Raw genomic sequence first — 9,330 nt, forward strand, 5'->3', positions numbered from 1 at the left:
CCCACCCCACCCATACCCTGTTCTGTTCCCCCCACACACTCTGCATGGCACTTCCACCTTCATGGGACTCTGTAGGGAGGAGCGTTGCTGCAGAGGAGCTGGGTCCCGCTGTCCTGACCCCGGCCCTGGGTCACGGGGCCCTGTCTGCCTTGGCTCTACCATCTGCGACCCAGTGATGTCATGTTCCTCCAGCTTCCTTGGACCTCAGGGCAATCCTGAATTGGCCCAGGAGAGCGGGCGGCCCCGCTTATCAAAGTGCCCACTCTGGGCACGGCGCAGCAGGGACCTCCGCCGCTCGGGGCAGCCTGCATGTTGTGCACCCCACCCCGTCGTCTGGAGAGCTCTCCCCCTTGGCCCCAGCAGCCCCCTCCTCTGGGACAGTGACTCCGAAGTGCCCAAAGCCAGTCATCCGCTTTCCCCTCCTCTGCTGGTCGGCTCACCCTCGCTATCTCCGTCACCGCTCTCTGCTGACACACGTTCCATGTCCCCAGCTCCTCGGGGGCCCAGGCCCTAGGCTCCACGGCAGCTCTGTGTCTGCCTTTGGACTTCCCACAGGCCCCTCACACCTGGTCTCCTGCAAGGGCAGGGCCGGGAGAGAAGACAGGTGCCGGCCTGGCCCACTCGGCTGTGTCTGACCACAGGCGAGCCACGGAGCTCGGTGGCCTGTAGACCCTGGGTCGGAGCGGTGAGTGACCGGAGTGGGCAGGGGCGTCGGCGCGGTGGGCAGCCAGTGAAGGAGTTTGCTGGCTGGCACACGTGCCAACGCCCAACGCATGTTCGTGTAGCTTGCACCTCCCGAGAGAGCTCAGGGCAAGCGCACAGATCCTGTGTTTCTGGAGTTCCCGGATGTGCTGGAAAAGAGGGACCTGCACAGCCCGTGAAGTGGACCGTGGGAGTCCAGCGGCAGACCCCACATGGCCTCGGCGTCGTGGGCATCGTCTGGAGGGATCATACTGGGTGGGCGCCGCTCAAAGCCCATGGGCGAGCCTCCTGCGGCTGCTGGGACGGATCGCCACGCTCGGGGCACTTAGAACAAGCCTATTCTCTGCTGGTCCTGGGGCCAGAAGTCCCCGATCAGGGCGTGGCAGGGCCCTGCTCCCCCCAGCACCTCCAGCAAGTATCCTTCCTGCCTCTTCCAGGCCCATCTGTGCTGGCGTCCCCCCCGGGGCCCCCTCGGTGTGTCTGTGTCATGTCCTCTGCCTCTGCCTTACAAGGACCCCCGGGGGACAGTTGGGCTCCGGGGCACAGCCCCAGCCAATCCCACCTCACTATCCTCAACCCCGTCTCACCTGGCGCTCACTCTCTATCTGGTAATAGTCACAGGTTTCCGGGCCCAGGAAGTGGCCATGCTTCACGTCCAGCCAGACCGCGTGTTGAAACGTCTTCCAGGAGGCCACCACGCAGCTCCTGTGCTCACCAGCCCCCTCGGAGAGCATGGGGCTGCCGCTCAGGCATCCCAGGCCTTCCTGTCCAGACTACCACCAGACACAGCTCCGGGCCAGCCTCCAGATGCGAAAGCAGACGCTGCCCGAGCTGCCTAGTGTGATCTCCAGAAAGGGTCGGCGAGGTCTGAACCAGCCACGGATGCCTGGGGGTCCCCTCCCTCTATGCCCAGTGGCAGGCCTTTCTCTCCAGGACCTCCTGGTCGCACTCAGCACACATGCCCAGAACACCTGCCGGAAGCTGCTCACGCTCACGGACACACAGAACGGTCAGACCTCAAGAGAAGACATGCCCAGGAGTGCTGTCCGCGAGACTCCGGGCGAGCCGCTGGCCGGCCTGGCTCAGAGCCTTCGGCAGAGAAATGAGGAGTGAGCTCCCAAGACACCGCCATGCTCTGACAGCGACCCCCAGCGTCTTGGCCACCAGCTACCCAGAAACCAGCAACCCTTTCCGCATGCTGCGCCCCGTGGGCCAGCAAGTTCCCATGCGGCGTTCACACAGGAGCTGCCGAAATGAGTGGTCTGAATGTGGCCAGCCCCGGAGGGTCCCTCCCACACGTGGCTTCTGTGGGCTTTAGGCTGGAACAGCAACGCTTGTCATGCTGCAAAACCTGGTCCTGGCTCCCAGGGTGCCGGCAGCCCCACTGTCACCGGTGGCCCCGTCACGGCCTAACTCTGGTTTGCGGCCCGACGACACGCCGGACACGCAGTCAAGGTGGACAGAATCTGACATGCACGTCCGACTGGCTGGGGCCGTGGCTGTGAGCGCTCATTCGTTGCTTCTGTGGAATATTCAAGCCCAACAGGCCCCGTATGTGTCTGCCATGCCTGGCACTCCTTCTCCTGGCTCGGCCCTGGAAAGGTTGCCGCGGCAGCCGGGAAATGAGGTGCCGCCTGCGCTCCCAGCCCTGGGCTCTTCCCTGGAACCCCCTGAGAAGGCCCCACTTCCTCCCCCAGCAGGCTCCGGCCTGCGGTCCCGGACTGTGGGCCTCAGGGCGCAGACCCCCAGCTGCCCTAGGCACTCTGTGGGGCACCAGGGCCCGCGGTTACTCAGGAAGGCTGCCCCGGGGGAGACGAGGCGGGAGCTGGCAAACTAAAAGCCACTATGGGAGGGAGAAACAAGTCCCTCGCGGCCAACGGCAGCCCAGGTCACCAGGCCGTCCCTGACCCACTGTCTGACTGACTGACCAGCAGGAGCTGATGTTTGCTGGACGTGTCCGGCCTGGGGGGCAAGGGGCTAACCGACAGAGCAGGCAAGGCCCCCCGCGCTTCCACACAGGACCCTCGCCTGGCGGGGGGACCGGCTGGGCAGGAGTGACGATCCCAGTGGTGGGGGGCTTGCAGAGGAGGGGGCCAGGCCCCGGGAGGAGGGTTCCCAGGCCCCCGACGTGGCCACAGACAGCACCCCACCCGGGCTTCCCCCAGAGATTTCCCGCTTGGGGGGTCAGAGCGAGGAGACAGCTCTGGCCCTTGGCTTCCCCGCGGCTCCCACACATCCGCATCCCTGTCACTGGGCGCGACTCCCCGCCGCCCGAGCGCCAGTGGTGCGTGGGCTTATGCTGCCCCTCGGTTTCTGGTGATTTCTTGATGGCATCTTCTGTGGGGTCGCCAGACATGAGAGGCACAGAGCACAGGCGTTAAATCACTGGCCCTTGTCCCCCAGGTCCCAGGGGCTGCCCTCCTGACCCCCCGCCCATCACTGCCCAGGGGCCCTGTGGGTCTCCTCCTCCGCAGGCGGCCTCTCCCAGTGGCCCCAGCGCAGCCCTCCCTCCCCTGGCCTGGGGAGGACACGGAGGTTGTGCCGCTTGCCCGGGAGCCTGGGGCGGGGGGCTCGCTGCCCGGCCAGCTGCCTCCCCTCGCAGAGACCGGCTCTGGCATAAAGGCCATCACCCCCTCCCACCTGCGCCGCTCCATCAAGCTAGGGATGCATGGGACTACACGCGGGAGGTGACAGGGCAGCCGACAGCAGGGGAGATGGCACCAGGGATGATGGGGCTGCTGAGGAGGCGCTGGGCAGGAAGCAGGCACACCTTCCTGTGGAAGGTACACGTGTGGGGGTGGCTGGGGTGGGAGGGTTCGTCTGTCTGCTGCGGGCTACCGTCCAGGCGTCTGTGGACACTCGGGGTCCCCCAAGGAGAAGCAGGTGCGTGGCCGGCCAGCACCGTCGCCTGGAAGGTGGCCACCCCCAGCCAGCACCAGAGGCAACAGGGAGCAGAGCGCTCCGCCATGAAGCTTCACAAGGCGAGAAGGAGGCTGGGGGCGGCCACAGCACAAGGTGGGGGCTGGCAGGGGCGATGGGGAGAGGGGGGCTCCGAGGGTCTCAGATCCAACCACTCGGTTACATGGCCTCCACCTCTGTCCCATGGTCGTGGGGCACAGACACACAGACAGTGACCGGTAGCCTGGGCCGCTCCCCCCGTGGGCAGCAGTCCGCAGCTCTGGATGGTGCCCGAGCCCGAGTGTCCAGAGGGGGCTATATTTTAATATAACTGCAGAGTGCGTGGCCTACTTCCTGTCCAGCCCCTGCAAGGGACACGCCCGACAGAGGCCCTGAACCCAGGTCAGCTGAACCGTGGCTGCCGGCAGGAGCCACTCCTCTCCTGAGCAATCACCCACCTCCCGACGGGCGGTCACCGAGGACAGTTGGCTCTGCGGGGGAGGCAGGTCCCCAGGGAACAGAGTCACTGAAGAGCACAGACGGACAGCCGCTCAGATCCCAGGGCCAGTTAGGGTGGGACGGCTGCCTGGAGGCCCTGCGGGCCTGGGACAGAGGCAGGCCATTCCTCTCCTCTGGGGTTGCCCTGCGTGTGACCCGTCTTCAGAGGACATGTCAGGGCCACGTGTCCCATCCACAGCAGGCCCAGCCGCACCCGCCCCTGTCCTGTCTGTCAGGGCGAGTACAAGAGACGTGACCAAGGGCCGAAGTGGCTGGTCTTCACACCAGAAAGCCAGCACCTTCGAGCAAGCTTTGAGGTCCCTTCCCCTCTCGGGAATCAGGTGTGGCAAATTCTGGTGCCCCTGGGGCCAGCGGCGGACAGAAAGAGGTGAGGCCATTCTCTTGCCCTGGGTCAGGACCAGCCATGGTCTTCCCTGAACCCTGCCCTGCCCATCCCACAGAGGTGCTGCCGCATGGTAAGGACCTCTAGCACACCCTCCATCCATTCCAGAACATTCCCCAGGGGCCATGCCCTGTCCTGAGGGCTCTCCTTCTTGTCCATTGATGGCCCAGGACCGGGGCCACGAGCATGGACCCCAAGCAGTGAGGCCTTGGGGTTAAGCACAGGGCCTCTGGGAGCCCCAAGGGGCTGGGCTTCTCCCTGGAGGAAAGGGTACAGGGGTGGGGGTGAAGGCTGGTCTGTGTTGGGCTTCTCTCCACAGCCTGGGGGCTTCAGGGGGAGAACAGGCCGAGGTGAACGTTGGGGATGGGCTGGGGGCCAGAGGCACGGGCAGGATGCCCCACCCACCATGGGCAGCGACTCCCCTGGATTCCTGGGAGGGGCCACAGATAATCACGCCGGCCTCCACAGCCCCCTCGCGCCCCACCATCACACGAACGCCCCACAGTGAGTTCCCCAGGCAGGAACTCTCACCAGAGGCAGGCCATACCCTCTATGCCCCCAGAGCCCAGCTCGTTGGTGTCAGATGAGGCCCAGCCTCTGAGCAATAGGGGATGCTGCCCCCCACTTTGTCTCCCTGAGGACACCTGCCTCACACCTCTCCCAAGCTCCTCGGGCTATAAACAGCCTGGGGTGCTGGGAGGTTCCCAAGACACAGCATGGGTCCCCTGGGCTCTGAATCTGTGCCTTCAGAAGCTGGAGGTCATTGCTGGTCCAGAGGGGCCTGGGGCAGAAGGACTGGCTAGGGCCTGTCCACTGACCTGTCCAATGAGCCCCATGCCAGCCCTGGATGCCCAGCAGGACTATGTCCAGCCAGGGAGCCTGGCCCGTGCCTGCATGGGGCACTCGGGGGGCTGTCCTCCTGGAGGACAGCAGGCAGAGGCCCTGAGGATACCAGAACAGAGCACAGGCACTTCTCGGGGACACTTCCCTTGAGCACAGGTGACCCTGTCTTGAATTTCCACTTTGAGGAGACAGCCTGGCCCCTAGCAGTCCCTCAGCAGCGCTCCCACTGAGCAACCCCCTCACTACCAGGTCCCTTCTGGCCTTGCCCCGATGGGCTGCCCCCCGTCCTCCCAGGATGTCCCAGAGGAGCCCAGGCTCTGGGAGTCTGGGGGACATCCCCAGAGCCCCCACACTGGCCTCTACTCGTTCGAGGGGCAGTCATTCCCGGCTGCTGGGCCCCTCTCCAGCGGCTGCCTCTGTTCAAGAGGGACTCACAGGGAGAGGTCCAGCTTGGAATGAGGCGTGGGGAGGGGACGCTGGCCCGACTGGATGCCCAGTGCCAGACTCAGTCCAGAGGCCCCGGGAGGCCCAGGCTGGGAGCGGCGCATGTCTGTGCCTGTCCCTCACCTTGCCTAGCCCCTGGGCCTGGGTCCCACCACCCCAGTGGGTGAGCTCTGAGAGTCCCTGCCTGTCCTTTATGTGGCTCTGGGAAGCTTTCAGTGACAGGAGTAGGGCAAGTGTGACACAAATCACGTGTGGAGTCGATTATCCTGCGGGGGGACTCCAGAGGGAAGCGTCCAAGTGCAAGGTTAGGATGAGGGGGGTCTCCTTTGGTCCTTGGGCAGGTGCTTTCTCCTCACCAGGCCTCAGTCTACCCATCTGCTGGACGCCATCCCACTACTGACCTCTGAGTTCTTTTCTGGATATTAGAAAAGAAAGCCGTAGTTGACAATTCTCCCTCAGGAGGAAGCTGGTGTGTGGCCCCCAAGCACACGATCCTCCCAGGGAGAACCCCGGAAGGCTGGGAGCCCTTTCCCACAGGTGCGGGGGGAGGGGGAGGTCTGGGGGAGAGCCAGCCCCTCCCGGGCGTGGTCGCTCAGGGGGACAGCTTCACCCAGGACGCCTCCGGGTCTCCAGGAAACCGCTTCCAGACAACAGCGTTCCTTAGACCCCATGGCAGCAGGGCCTGCACTCCTGTTTCCAGGGAAACTCAATCCTCAGCGTCGCGGTTGCCCCAGCAACGCCCCGGGCTGAGCTGGCCGTTTGGTGGCCAGCCCAGCGGGGCCAGCTGGGCGCCCTGACAGAGGAGCCAGGTGGGGTGCTGGTGTGGTGCTGGCCCGGCCAGGGTGCCAGGAGGACGCTCGCTGGGCAGCCAAGCCCCGGCTTCCTCCCAGGTCCCGTGCTCCGGTCTGAGATGAGTTCTGCCTCCAGCGAGCCCGGTGATGGGGATGCAGAGCAGACCCCACTGGGGCTGGACACCGTGATCCAGGTCAGTGGGGTGCCCGCCCTCCAGCACCCTCCTGGGAGCAGGCTCGAGGGCACCTTGGGGGGTGCACGGAGAGGCCACACCTCCCCAGCTCCAAGGGGCACTTGGGTGCTCACACGGTCAGCATGAGCACGCACACAGAAGTGCAGCATCAGCTCAGGAGAGGGGCCTGGGGAGAGCCTGGACTGGGCGTGGGGAGACCTGAGCCCAGCACCCAGCCGCCCCATCCATGCCTGCATGAGCTCAGGCCGTCAGCCCCCTTCTCTGAGCCTCAGGCTCGCGGCCTGCACACGGCGGGTGGGGAGGGACAGGCAACTCTTCCACACTGGGGTCCCACGTGCTGGGACCCCACTCACTGCTTTCTTCGTGGCAGTGTGGGAGCTACCATTGCTGGGCGGAGGTGGTTCATCCCGGTATCTATTCTCTGACTTCCAGAACTTTCCCGTGTGCATAACAGCACCAACAGTGAGGACCGCGAACTCTCCCCATGCCCCTCTCTCCTTCACTCCCTACTTCCCAGAGTCAACCCAGTGCCCGGCCCCGCCATCCCACGCCCTTAGGCGCCTACCACTGCCGTCACTGGACTCTGGCTGCCACGGCAGGCAGTCTGCACCCAGACTGAACCCTCGGGGATCCCAGTGAACCCCCAATGCCCCGGCTGACTCAGTTGTTTATTAACCCAGCTCTTAGAATCTCAGACCGCGCTGTACGGGGTTGACATGGCCCTTGTACAAACAGCACAGGCGGCCAGAGAAGAGTAATTGCCCCCAGTTGTTGCCACATGATTAAATAACATGGTGGAGCCACCTTCCACACGCACACGCACATGCACACACGTGCACACACACACTGATGCCTACACAGGATACAATGTGATGGGACAGGATACTTGAATCAGGTGATGCAACAAGACAAAACAAGGGCCTGGGTGGGTGACTTTGTCCAGCTCCCAAGGGGTGTCAGTTCTCTGGATGGAGAGAAGGACAGATGGAGGGAGGGCAGGCTTGCACACTACAGTTTCAAGACACTTTCAGCCAGGCATCCCAGAGGATCATCCTCTCTGGATTCCAGGAAAATAGAGGCTTGAGGGTTGAAGCACGTTGCTATGGCTACCAGCGTTTGAGGGAGAGACGCCGGCTGGGGCCTTGTCTGGCAGTGGGCCATTGCTTGGCAGACAAGGCTGCCCCCAAATCCCACTGCCTGTGGGAAACTGTCACTGAAAGTCACAAGGAGTCCCAGCCGAGGTCCGCGCTGCCCGCCCAGCCAACACCTGTTATTTACATTGTGGTGATGAAGATCTAGGTGCCATCACCCCCGGGGGGAGTAGGCAGGCAGGCGCCAAGAGATGCCCAGATAGGCCTGTCCAGACGGGGAGGCAGGGCCACAGGGCTCCTCCAGCCCTTCCAGCTGCAGACAGGGAAACAGGGGCCTGGGCAAGGTGTGGCTTGCAGATGGGACCAGGCCTGATGGCACTCCCCACGCCTGGAGAGCGCCCCTGCAGCCTCAGCATGGCACCCCAGGGCACCCAGCCCCTGGCCTCCCCCTCAGAGCTGGGTTCTCAGGGGGTCCGGACCTAGAGCAGACAGAGAAGCAGACAAGAGGGAGAGCCCCGGGCGGGGAGGCCAACGCCAGAGGGCCCATGATTCTGGATTCGGTCCCCTCAAAACTACCGAAACAGACTCTTTCAGGTGTAGGTTCTGATTAATGATAATTTCCTAGGAATTTGTCCACATATCTAAATTTTCAAATTTACTGACAAAAGTTGTTCCCAGTATCTTCTCGCTGTTGTTTTGATGTCTGAGGATCTGAAGCAGGTGGCCGCCGGCCCCTGGAGTTGAGGGGTTGGAGACCCAGGGATTCCTGTGTGACATTCGGGAGATCAGGGCAGGCCGAGAGGAGTCGGTCACCCTGAGCGATACCCATTTTGCTTTTCCGATTTCGGCCACTGGTTGATCCTCTTTACCGTATTTTTGCCTTTTATTTCATTAATGTATAGATTTATTATTCCTTTGCTTTTCAGTTCTTTGGGTTTGTTGCTCATTTAATTTTTTGAGATGTGTGCTTATCTCATTAATTTGCAGCCTTCTTTTAAAAAAATTTTTTTTTTTAATGAGGCGCCTGGGTAGCTCAGTCGGTTGAGTGTCTGACTCTTGGTTTCAGCTCGGGTCATGATCTTGCAGTCATGGGATCGAGGCCGGCATTGGGCTCCGTGCTCAGTGCAGAGTCTGCCTCAGATTCTCTCCCCCTCTGCTGTCTCACCCACTCTGTCTCTCTCTCCGCACGCGTGCATGCGCGTGCTCTCTCTCTCTCAAATAGATAAATAAAATCTTAAAAAAAGTTTTTTTAACTTCTTTTAAAAATGTGGCAAAATATATATATATATACATCAAATTTACCATTTTAATCATTTTTAAGTGTGCAGTTCAGTGGCATTAAGCCCATTCACATTTATATACAACCATCACCACCATCATCTCCAGAACTTTCTCACCTTCTCAAACTGAAACTCTGTCCCCATGAAACACGGACTCCCCAGCCCCACCCCAGCCCCTGGCGCCTG

The sequence above is a fragment of the Halichoerus grypus genome, chromosome 4, assembly GCF_964656455.1.
Source record: "Halichoerus grypus chromosome 4, mHalGry1.hap1.1, whole genome shotgun sequence".
Lineage (NCBI taxonomy): Eukaryota > Metazoa > Chordata > Mammalia > Carnivora > Phocidae > Halichoerus > Halichoerus grypus.